The sequence below is a fragment of the Spinacia oleracea genome, chromosome 3 (assembly GCF_020520425.1).
Source record: "Spinacia oleracea cultivar Varoflay chromosome 3, BTI_SOV_V1, whole genome shotgun sequence".
Taxonomy (NCBI): Eukaryota; Viridiplantae; Streptophyta; class Magnoliopsida; order Caryophyllales; family Amaranthaceae; genus Spinacia; species Spinacia oleracea.
The window spans coordinates 95,638,328-95,650,924 of record NC_079489.1 but is presented as its reverse complement, the minus strand read 5'-3'; the positions used below and the strand labels follow the sequence as shown (position 1 = coordinate 95,650,924).

At 37.3% G+C, this 12,597-nt stretch overlaps 1 long non-coding RNA gene across 1 annotated transcript; it reads right to left on the bottom strand.

Annotated features, from left to right (window-relative positions):
* Positions 1-9,272: 9,272 nt before the first annotated feature.
* Positions 9,273-12,319, bottom strand: LOC130469196 (uncharacterized). Its single transcript, XR_008929585.1, has 4 exons — positions 11,436-12,319; positions 11,246-11,335; positions 10,525-10,589; positions 9,273-9,568 (listed from the first exon to the last, which is right to left on the bottom strand). It is a non-coding gene; the product is annotated as an uncharacterized lncRNA (long non-coding RNA).
* Positions 12,320-12,597: the final 278 nt, after the last annotated feature.

Below are 12,597 nucleotides of genomic sequence, written 5' to 3'. Positions count from 1 at the left end.
TCTTTTATGCCGTTGTGCATTGGAATTCCTGTCGGTATGGCCCGACTGTCGGTAGTAGCCCGACTTATTTTGGTGTATGGTTGGCTCCCATCACCCTTTTCTTTCCTTTTGAGGATACTTTACTTTACCCGTTCGAAGCTACTTTTTATTAAACTGTGAGTCAATGTAACACCCCGACAATTCCCATTTTCTAAAATAACCCCTTTTTAAATATAACTCTAGGGAATTATCAAAGTATTATCGCCCGTGTAAAAACGTACGGCTTATTCAGAATTTTGCAGCGGAAAACATAAAACTAACTTTTGGGTTCATAATTAATCTATTACATATTAGGTCCAAAACAATTAACTGAAATAAGGAAATACGAATAGTACGACAAGTTTCAAATCCAAGTTAACAAATTGAATCACTTAATTAAACAAATAGAACTACAAGCTCTCTAATCCCGATCCCAATGATGCATCATCTTCAAACCTGTAGATGGGCAATGCTTATTGATCCCTAGAGACTGCTCACCAAAGATGGGTCATCACAGGATCAATAAGGCATAGCCATGATCAACACACACAAACAAAGCACGTAATCAGCAAAGCTGAGTACTACATACTAAAGCAATAATAATCCTAACATGATACTATTAAACATAATTAAGGGCAGACAAAGCATGATAATCTGACGACCATACTTAACTAGACTAGGCTAGACTGGACTAGACTTTTATAACAATAATATTATTTTAATTGAAATAGGCAATGGACCGAGTTTTCTAGCTAGGCGAGGTACGGGCGCGACTCCGTAACCTCAGTGACCTGCGATATCGAGGAACGTTTGACTGAAAATAGGACGCGGTGATCAATCCGGTCCGAATGAAAGGCCATGGGCTACCACCATGAACCCCAACTCCTGTTTGTCCGTCACTCTAGACGTGCACAGTCTAAAGCTATTGCTACTCAGTTTCACTTTACATGATTTACAAATTGACACCCTGTTATGACTCAACAATCACCTAAGGCATGCAACTCACATTTATTTATAACTGTTTGTATCTTGGAATTGAGTAAGTGATCACAAAGGCATCAAACAAGACTCATTCCAATTAACTCCAATCTTTTCTTTAATACTGATCAACCCCTGAATATGGGTATAAGGTTTCAACTTACTAAATAAGGTCCTCCGCCCTCATAAAGTAGTGAAAAGCTAAAAAGGGAACAACAATTAATTGATCTGAATTATATACTGAATAATCTAGTGTTCCCAATCAAACATGTTTGCATCAATCTTCCATACTAACATGTTATAATCCTCAAAATGCAATAAAGGTTTAATATGTTCATCCAACAGTATCAAACATGCAATTTCAACCTGACTAAGTTCATCAACAACATTAACATAACCAAGTTCATCAACAATTCAACATGGTTTCAACAATTAGCACACATTCCAAGCACACAGGTATGTACGTACCTTGTGTAAACAAACTGATAGGCCACTTTAACACTTTCAAAAGTCGCCTAAAGAGAATTCTCCGCCTAAAACAACCAACAAGTAATCTCAATCAACCTCTAATCATTGGCAACCATAATAAAGCATTCTAAATGTATCCTAAACATATTTAGAGCCTTCCCCAATATCAAAACTTAAACATTTGATTTCCTAGCATCATAATTATTGAACTAGTGATTGAAATTCGTTGAAAACTTTTGCAAACATCGTACTTTAAATTTTCAGCAATATAAATTCATTTAAAAGCTTCACCATGGTCAATCTACGTTCCTAGTATCTCAACACAACCAATTCAATGATCCATACTCAACCTATCATGATTAATAATCATAAAAACTTTGAATTTCATACTTTAAACAATCAAAAACCAATATTTCAATATAATTAGATAATCTGAAAATTAATAACTTTATTATAAAATTCATATAATCTCAAATTTATAATTTAAATCACAAAACTCATAACTTTAATTCAAGAAAACTTAACTCAAACTAATAAATCATGAATAAACCCTAACTCAATTTTTAATTAACCAAAACTGAAAATAATTCGTTTATAATTAGCAACCCAAAACTGAAAATCATGTTCAAGCCATAAAAATTATAAATTTAATATCAAGAACATAATTTAAATTAACAACTTTTATTTAAAATAATTAGTTACTTAGGGTTTAAGAAATAACCACGAATTAGGGAGAGAGAAAATCTGGACGGCGGAACGACAGTGGCTCGCGGCAAGGTCTACCGGCGACGGTGGCTGGGCCACGGTGATGCTGCGAAAAACGAAAAGGGCTAAGCTAATGGACAACGAAAAACAGAGGGGAGGAAAGGAACGAAAAAAGAAAGAAAGCACAAGGGGAGGAGGAGAGATACCGAACGGTGGCTGGGACGGCGGCGCGGTGGAGGTCGATGAGGCTGCTGGTCGAGGGTTGAAGAAGGCTCCTTGTCTCTCTTTTTCTCTTTTTTTTTTCTGCTTTACGTGAATCAGGAAGGAGAAGGGGAGGGTTTTATTTTTTGTTTGGGCTTTGCCCAATTGGGCTAGGAGTAGGATATCCTTAATGGGTTAGGACTTGTTTTCTAATTTCAATAGAACATGGTTTTGCAACTCGAATTCGTTTTAAAGTAAAACTCGAAAATACATTTTGATTTCATAATCATTAAAAGTGTTCGAAATGAAATAAAATAATTATATTTCAATTATATTCGTTTCTAAAATCCGTAATTTATGTTTAAATATATATTAGATATACTAAATATTAGTTAAAATATATAAATAAAATGTATAAAATTACGGGGGATTACAATCTACCCCTCTTAAAAGAAGTTTCGTCCCGAAACATGGCACGAAAATTCACATATTTTTCCAAACTTTTCAACTTATTCTAATTGTAGAAGTACTTTGTGCCACTCTTGTGCACTCTTTTGCCAACTAAGAGTTACTTGCAATACCCAAGAACACAAATTTCTTATGTGGAGAATCTATTTACTTGCATCAACATGTAAAGGTTGCTAAAATAAGCATGAAATGCATAAAATATCATAAAAATAAGTAAAAAGCGCGAATTTCTATCGCATTCTACCCCCCTTAAAGAAAACGAGTTACGCCCTCGTAACTCACCTCAGAAAATAACTCTGGATACTTGATCTTCATTTCAGCTTCGGCTTCCCACGTTGCCTCTTCGTACTCGTGGTTCGACCAAAGCACTTTCACTATGCTGACGTCCTTATTGCGTGTACTACGCACTCTTCTGTCAAGGATTTTCACAGGCCTTTCTTCGTATGTGAGGCTACTATCAATCTGAATTCTCTCAGGCTCTAAGATATGACGCTCATCAGGGATATAGCGCTTTAATTGGGAAATGTGAAACACGTCGTGCATCTTTTCGAACTCCATTGGCAAGGCTAACTTGTATGCTACTTTCCCTATTCGTTGCAGAATCTCATATGGGCCTACATACTTGGCACTTAGCTTGCCCTTTTTCCCAAATCTCATCACACCCTTGGTTGGTGATACTTTCAAGAACACTTTATCACCTACTGCAAATTCGTCATCTCTTCTTTTCAAATCCGCATAACTCTTTTGCCTATCCTGGGCAGCTTGAATTCTAGCCTGAATCATTTTTACATTCCTGACAGTCTCCTCAATGATTTCCGTTCCCAAGACTATATTCTCACTGAAATCATTCCAGCAGGTGGGACTTCTACACTTTCTCCCATATAGTGCCTCAAAAGGTGCCATCTTAATGCTTGCATGGTAGCTATTGTTGTATGAAAATTCGATCAAGTCTAGATGGTCTTCCCAACTACCCTTAAAGTCAATCGCACAAGCCCTCAACATATCTTCCATAGTCTGGTTAGTTCTCTCAGTCTGACCATCGGTTGCAGGGTGGAAAGCAGTGCTCATTTTCAAAGTTGTCCCAAGGTTCAACTGGACCTTTTGCCAAAATTTCGAGAGGAATCTTGAATCACGGTCTGAGATAATATCGGTTGGGACCCCATGCAACCTCACTACATGCATAATGTAAGTCTTTGCGAGCTGTTTCTTTTTCCATGTCTCTTTAATTGGAATAAACACGGCTGATTTTGTTAGACGGTCCACAATAACCTAAATGGTATCATTTCCGTTCTTTGATCTAGGCAAGGCAGTAACAAAATCCATCGAAATGGAATCCCACTTCCATCCAGGCACTTCTAAAGGTTGAACTTTCCCCATGGGTCTTTTGTGGTCTATTTTGACTTTCTGACAGGTTAGGCATCTAGACACAAACTCGGCAACTTCCCGTTTCATATTAGGCCACCAATAGATTTGCTTCAGGTCTTTGTACAACTTGTCACCCCCAGGGTGCACAGAATATGGAGTATTATGCCCCTCATCCATAAGACGTCTCTTGAGTTCTTCACACTTCTGTGGTACACACCATCTCCCTTTGAACCTCAAACTACCATCCTCATGAATCTTGAAATCCACTTCTTTCCCTTGACCCATCTTTTCTTTGATCTTCCCTAAGTACTCATCCCCAGCTTGACTTTCTCTAATCTCCTCGAATATGGACAACCCCAATGACAATGCACTCAGTTTTGCTTTGGTTTCCCCAGGATTTACTATTTCCAGGCTAAGTTTCTGCATGTCTCGACACAACTCTTCAGGCACTACCAAGACATTCATACTATGGCTAGATTTCCTACTCAATGCATCGGCAACTACATTTGCTTTCCCCTCATGGTACTGAATGTTCAAATCATAGTCCTTGATCAACTCTAACCATCTTCTTTGTCTCATGTTGAGATCTTTCTGGGTGAAAATGTATTTTAGGCTTTTGTGGTCTGTGAAGATCTTACATGTTGCCCCATAGAGGTAATGTCTCCAAATTTTCAAAGCGAAAACAATCGCAGCTAGCTCTAGATCGTGGGTAGGGTAATTAGCCTCATATGGTTTTAATTGACGCGACGCATACGCAATCACCTTCCCATTTTGCTGTAATACACACCCCAACCCATTCTTCGACGCATCACTATATACCTCAAACCCTTCATTCCCATCAGGCAAGGTTAAAACAGGTGCTGAGGTTAAACGCTCTTTGAGAATTTGGAAGGCTTCCTCACATTTTTCGCTCCACTCAAATTTTGATTCTTTCTTCATCAAGTTGGTCATGGGTCTTGCTATCTTTGAGAAATCTCTCACAAATCTCCTATAATACCCAGCTAGACCTAAGAAACTCCGAATATCCGACACATTCCTTGGAGTAGGCCACTCACTCACAGCTTGAATTTTGGCAGGATCCACAGAGACCCCTTCTTTTGACACATAATGCCCCAAAAATGCTACCTTTTCCAGGCGGAATTCACACTTAGAGAACTTTGCATACAACTGGTTCTTCCTAAGCGTCTCCAAGATAACCCTCAAATGATCATCGTGTTCCTTTTCATTCCTCGAATAGATCAGAATATCATCAATGAATACCACCACAAACTTATCTAGGAACTCATGGAAAATCCTATTCATCAGATCCATAAATATGGCGGGTGCATTGGTTAACCCAAAAGGCATTACTGTAAACTCATAATGGCCATAACGAGTCCTAAATGCAGTCTTAGGAATGTCTTTTTCAGCTACCTTCAACTGGTGATATCCCGAACGCAAATCAATCTTTGAGAATACACTTGCCCCGTTCAACTGGTCAAACAGGTCATCTATCCTAGGCAAAGGATATTTGTTTTTGATTGTTACGTTGTTCAACTCCCTATAATCAATACATAGCCGCATACTCCCATCTTTCTTTTTGACAAACAATACTGGAGCTCCCCACGGTGATGCACTAGGCCTAATGTACCCCTTGTCGAACAAGTCCTGCAATTGTGTCTTTAACTCACTCATTTCTGGGGGTGCCATCCTATAAGGTGCTTTGGATATAGGTGCGGTTCCGGGATTTAACTCTATGGTAAATTCAAGTGTTCTAGCCAGTGGCATACCCGGAATCTCATCCGGAAATACATCTACAAATTCTCTTACGATTGGGACATCCTCTATCTTTACCCCAACTTTCTTACTTACATCTTGGACACTACAGAAAAATAGTTCACACCCTTTATTGACCAGTTTCCTCACTTGTAATGCGGAGATCACCCCAAAGTTCCTAGACTTCCCAAAACGTCTATATGATATTGACTTCCCAGTAGGGTTCTTTAGGCTTACTTTCTGAATCTCACAATCTATCCTGGCCTTGTATAAGCTTAGCCAATCCATCCCCAGAATCACATCTAGTTCCCCCAAACTAAATTCTATCAAATTAGATGGAAAAGTGCAATCTTTTATCTTCAAAGGCAAGTTCTTAAATAATTTCGTACACCTTATAGTTGCACCATTAGGCATACTAACAGGTAAATCAATTGCCTCAAAATCTACTAACTTCAAATTTTTAACAATAGAGGTCGAAATAAAAGAATATGTTGCCCCTGAATCAAACAATGTTTTAACAGGTAAGGAGTTGATAGAGAAAGTACCCGAAACTACGTCTGTAGAACGTTCAGCTTCATTTCTACTCATTACGAACAGCTTTCCGGGAGCCTTGTTGTTATTGTTGTTTCCATTGGCAGGTTTGTTTTGGTTTCCCTGGTTGTTTGGTGCCCCAGCAGGCTTCGAACCTTGGTTCCCCGAATGGTTAAACCCTGGTTTCCCTTGGTTACTACTCCCACTACCATTCTGCTCTCTCTTCTGCTTTGTAAAGCACTCATACTCTCTATGCCCCTTCTTACGACAGTAGTTGCAAGTTACCAATTCCCCCTTACAGTCCTTCCCAGGGTGATTGTTGTTGCACATCTTACAGTGATGCACTCTGTTAGGCTGGTTTTTGTTGGTGTAGTTGTTCCCCTGGTTATTCCTTCCCTGAAAGTTACCATTATCATTACCATTCCCATTTCCATTTCTATTCCTTTTGAAGTTCCCCTGACTTCCCCCAGCATTAAACTCTTTCCTTTTATCCCCAACAACAATATTCTTTTTGTCCCTCCTGGTCTGCAGGCCATAAATATGGGCAGCTCTTCCATACACAATGTCTAAGGACGTAAAGGTTTCCCCGCCTAATCCCAGTTGGATCTCATCGGTTAACCCCTGTTCAAACCTCTGAGCCTTTAGTTCCTCAGTAGATACCACCTCAGGTGCAAACCTCGACAAAGCTATAAACTTACTGTAGTATTCAGCAATGGTCAAATTCCCCATCCTAAGGTTGATAAATTCCTGGGCTTTCTGCTTCCTCATAAAAGGAGGATAAAACTTCCCCCTCAAAGCAACAATAAAAGAATCCCAATTGAATCCCTCAGCAGCACTTAGTCTAGTCCCATTTTCCCTCCACCAAAGGTCGGCCTCATCTTTCAGGTAGAGGACAGCTTGGCCTACTTTCATATGCTCAGGACAGTTTACCACCCCAAATAGTTTCTCAAATTCCCTGATCCAGTTTTCAAGGAAGGTGGGGTCTGCCTGCCCCTTAAAGTATGGTGGCTTAACTTTTGCAAGCCTTTCAAACATGTCCCCTGCAGAATCGGGACGCTCAGTTCTTTCCTGGGTTAGTTTTTCCGCCAAGAGGCGAATAGCAGCAGCTAGGTCACTATTATTGGCCATCCTAGAGCGCGACCTGAAATTAATATGCTCTAATTCAGGTTCTAAACTTTACTTACATTATCCTCTAGCAATGCAATATCACATTAACATTCCAAATGCACACGAAATGAACAATCATGCAAAACATTCAACTGAGAGACGAGGAATAACTTCAATCATCACGAATAATAAGTTAGAATAAAAGAAGAAAACATTCCCCTTGCGTGCCCGTAAAACTTTGATCCTTTAGATAGTCAATAATCTAACTTTTATTCCTCAGAAGAATGTCAATAACAATCCTAAATATTAACACACACCTGTTCTCAAAATAACGTAAAAAGGTTCTACGATATAAACATAAACTATGGTTGGGCGGATTGTCCAACATTTTTCTCACACACAACTAAATATGTAAGCAAAGCTAAAGGGAAACATCATCAGACTTGTCCTTTGATTCGCTATAACCTTCTAGGGTGAATAACTCATATTTAAGTTCATCATCATCATCCATATCAAAATAATAAGCTTCTTTTCTTGGCCTAGAGGATCTTCGTAGACCTTGAAGTTGATGATTAGCTTCCTCTGGCTCAGGCTCAGGTTCAGGTTCAGGTTCATGTTCAGGCTCAAACTCAAACTCAGGTTCAACCTCCAATTCATGCTCGAACTCAAACTCAAATTCTTGTTCGAACTCAAACCCAAATTCATGCTCAAACTCAGGCTCCGAATCGCTTTCAGGTCTCAAAACAGCTTGATAAATATCGACCCTAGTTTGCCCTCTAGCACGATCAAATTCACGAAGGGCTTCATCATCACTATCAGGTTCTCCTGCTCTTAAAACTCGACGCAGAACAAGTTCATGGCTGGTGTAACTGTTAATGTCAGACTCGTAATCCATTTCATTTTCATCATCGCTTAGAATAATAGGGTTAGAGTTGCTCCCTATTCTATTTCCTTCCATGCCAGACATGATTAGAGATCTATAACAATTAAACATAGTTTCTATGTTAGTAATTAGTACTCTCACTTACCGTATGATCCCACAATACACAATGAGCAAGAATGTATATCAATCGCAAAGCATAGGAAAGACACGACAGTTAGCAGGTAGAGAAATTACAATCATGTTGACATAATGCAGACACAATGATTCTATTCTATATGCCCTTTCCTATACTACCCAACTCTCAAAATAATCATAGTATATCAAACATTGAAGCATAAAAGAATAAAACAAGAATGATTTATAAGAATTGGATTGATTAAAAGAATAACTATTAAACGATAAATAATAATTTTTTTTTTTTTTTTTTTTTTTTTTTTTTTTTTTTTTACGGTACTATAGCAGCAGCAGCAGTAAAAAAAATTTTTTTTTTTTTTTTTTTTTTTTTGAAATATTAATTTGAATTTCAAAAGAATCGAAATACATTAATTCGCATAACCAAAAACGTATTTCAAAGCACGATTCAAGAGTCAATATTAAAATAAATTCAAACATTTCTAGCTAATAACTTTAAATTTATTCACTAGTGTGAAATTACTTTTACGTAACTAATTAGTTGGTTAGGCGCCTAAGATATAAAAGGTAGACACGAAATGTCAGTAAAACCTTTAGCTCAAAAATACCACTTTGTAACACCCCGACAATTCCCATTTTCTAAAATAACCCCTTTTTAAATATAACTCTAGGGAATTATCAAAGTATTATCGCCCGTGTAAAAACGTACGGCTTATTCAGAATTTTGCAGCGGAAAACATAAAACTAACTTTTGGGTTCATAATTAATCTATTACATATTAGGTCCAAAACAATTAACTGAAATAAGGAAATACGAATAGTACGACAAGTTTCAAATCCAAGTTAACAAATTGAATCACTTAATTAAACAAATAGAACTACAAGCTCTCTAATCCCGATCCCAATGATGCATCATCTTCAAACCTGTAGATGGGCAATGCTTATTGATCCCTAGAGACTGCTCACCAAAGATGGGTCATCACAGGATCAATAAGGCATAGCCATGATCAACACACACAAACAAAGCACGTAATCAGCAAAGCTGAGTACTACATACTAAAGCAATAATAATCCTAACATGATACTATTAAACATAATTAAGGGCAGACAAAGCATGATAATCTGACGACCATACTTAACTAGACTAGGCTAGACTGGACTAGACTTTTATAACAATAATATTATTTTAATTGAAATAGGCAATGGACCGAGTTTTCTAGCTAGGCGAGGTACGGGCGCGACTCCGTAACCTCAGTGACCTGCGATATCGAGGAACGTTTGACTGAAAATAGGACGCGGTGATCAATCCGGTCCGAATGAAAGGCCATGGGCTACCACCATGAACCCCAACTCCTGTTTGTCCGTCACTCTAGACGTGCACAGTCTAAAGCTATTGCTACTCAGTTTCACTTTACATGATTTACAAATTGACACCCTGTTATGACTCAACAATCACCTAAGGCATGCAACTCACATTTATTTATAACTGTTTGTATCTTGGAATTGAGTAAGTGATCACAAAGGCATCAAACAAGACTCATTCCAATTAACTCCAATCTTTTCTTTAATACTGATCAACCCCTGAATATGGGTATAAGGTTTCAACTTACTAAATAAGGTCCTCCGCCCTCATAAAGTAGTGAAAAGCTAAAAAGGGAACAACAATTAATTGATCTGAATTATATACTGAATAATCTAGTGTTCCCAATCAAACATGTTTGCATCAATCTTCCATACTAACATGTTATAATCCTCAAAATGCAATAAAGGTTTAATATGTTCATCCAACAGTATCAAACATGCAATTTCAACCTGACTAAGTTCATCAACAACATTAACATAACCAAGTTCATCAACAATTCAACATGGTTTCAACAATTAGCACACATTCCAAGCACACAGGTATGTACGTACCTTGTGTAAACAAACTAATAGGCCACTTTAACACTTTCAAAAGTCGCCTAAAGAGAATTCTCCGCCTAAAACAACCAACAAGTAATCTCAATCAACCTCTAATCATTGGCAACCATAATAAAGCATTCTAAATGTATCCTAAACATATTTAGAGCCTTCCCCAATATCAAAACTTAAACATTTGATTTCCTAGCATCATAATTATTGAACTAGTGATTGAAATTCGTTGAAAACTTTTGCAAACATCGTACTTTAAATTTTCAGCAATATAAATTCATTTAAAAGCTTCACCATGGTCAATCTACGTTCCTAGTATCTCAACACAACCAATTCAATGATCCATACTCAACCTATCATGATTAATAATCATAAAAACTTTGAATTTCATACTTTAAACAATCAAAAACCAATATTTCAATATAATTAGATAATCTGAAAATTAATAACTTTATTATAAAATTCATATAATCTCAAATTTATAATTTAAACCACAAAACTCATAACTTTAATTCAAGAAAACTTAACTCAAACTAATAAATCATGAATAAACCCTAACTCAATTTTTAATTAACCAAAACTGAAAATAATTCGTTTATAATTAGCAACCCAAAACTGAAAATCATGTTCAAGCCATAAAAATTATAAATTTAATATCAAGAACATAATTTAAATTAACAACTTTTATTTAAAATAATTAGTTACTTAGGGTTTAAGAAATAACCACGAATTAGGGAGAGAGAAAAGCTGGACGGCGGAACGACAGTGGCTCGCGGCAAGGTCTACCGGCGACGGTGGCTGGGCCGCGGTGATGCTGCGAAAAACGAAAAGGGCTAAGCTAATGGACAACGAAAAACAGAGGGGGGGAAAGGAACGAAAAAAGAAAGAAAGAACAAGGGGAGGAGGAGAGATACCGAACGGTGGCTGGGACGGCGGCGCGGTGGAGGTCGATGAGGCTGCTGGTCGAGGGTTGAAGAAGGCTCCTTGTCTCTCTTTTTCTCTTTTTTTTTCTGCTTTACGTGAATCAGGAAGGAGAAGGGGAGGGTTTTATTTTTTGTTTGGGCTTTTCCCAATTGGGCTAGGAGTAGGATATCCTTAATGGGTTAGGACTTGTTTTCTAATTTCAATAGAACATGGTTTTGCAACTCGAATTCGTTTTAAAGTAAAACTCGAAAATACATTTTGATTTCATAATCATTAAAAGTGTTCGAAATGAAATAAAATAATTATATTTCAATTATATTCGTTTCTAAAATCCGTAATTTATGTTTAAATATATATTAGATATACTAAATATTAGTTAAAATATATAAATAAAATGTATAAAATTACGGGGGATTACAGTCAAGAGTCGTGTCTCGTGTCGAGTATTGTCTCCATGTTTACTTGTTTATTATATGGCTTTTGCATGTGGATTATTTAATTGTCGAGTGAAGCATGTTAGGATAGAATGTTATTCTAGCTTGTTCGTACTCAGCTTTTGTTGACTTCGTGCTTCATGTCTTCTGGTCATGGCCTTTGCCTTAATGACCCTATGATGATCCATCAATTGCATTTGCGTTGTTGGGGAGTAGATTTTTAAATAAGCAGGTCTGTAGAGATAACTTGCTGGAGAAGTTATCATGGGATTCGAGTTGAGAGTTTTATGCTTCCGTATTTTATAAATTCTATTTACTCTTTATTTTTATTTAGTCATGACTATCGTTTCGACTAATACTACTATTTTCAGTTAATGGATTTCAAACGGTTTGTTTAGTTTGGGCCTCAACGGTTCCAACTTGTTTTAATTACCATTTAATATTTATTTAATATGTTTTGAAAGTTAGTTAATTCTGCTGCGTAATTCTGGTAAATAGCCTTAGCCGTTATCACGGTGGCGGTAATATCTTGGTAATTCCTGTGATTTAAGTCGGAAAATGTTTTATAAAAAGCAAGGAATTATTAGGGTGTTACAGTCCGAAGTCACACCATTGTGTTTGATTGTATCACAATAATGTTCGAATTGCTTTAGGTGCTCGTGTGGTGACTCGTTGCTCTTCCCACAAAAAGGATGGCTTTGAACCAAGTTAATCAAAG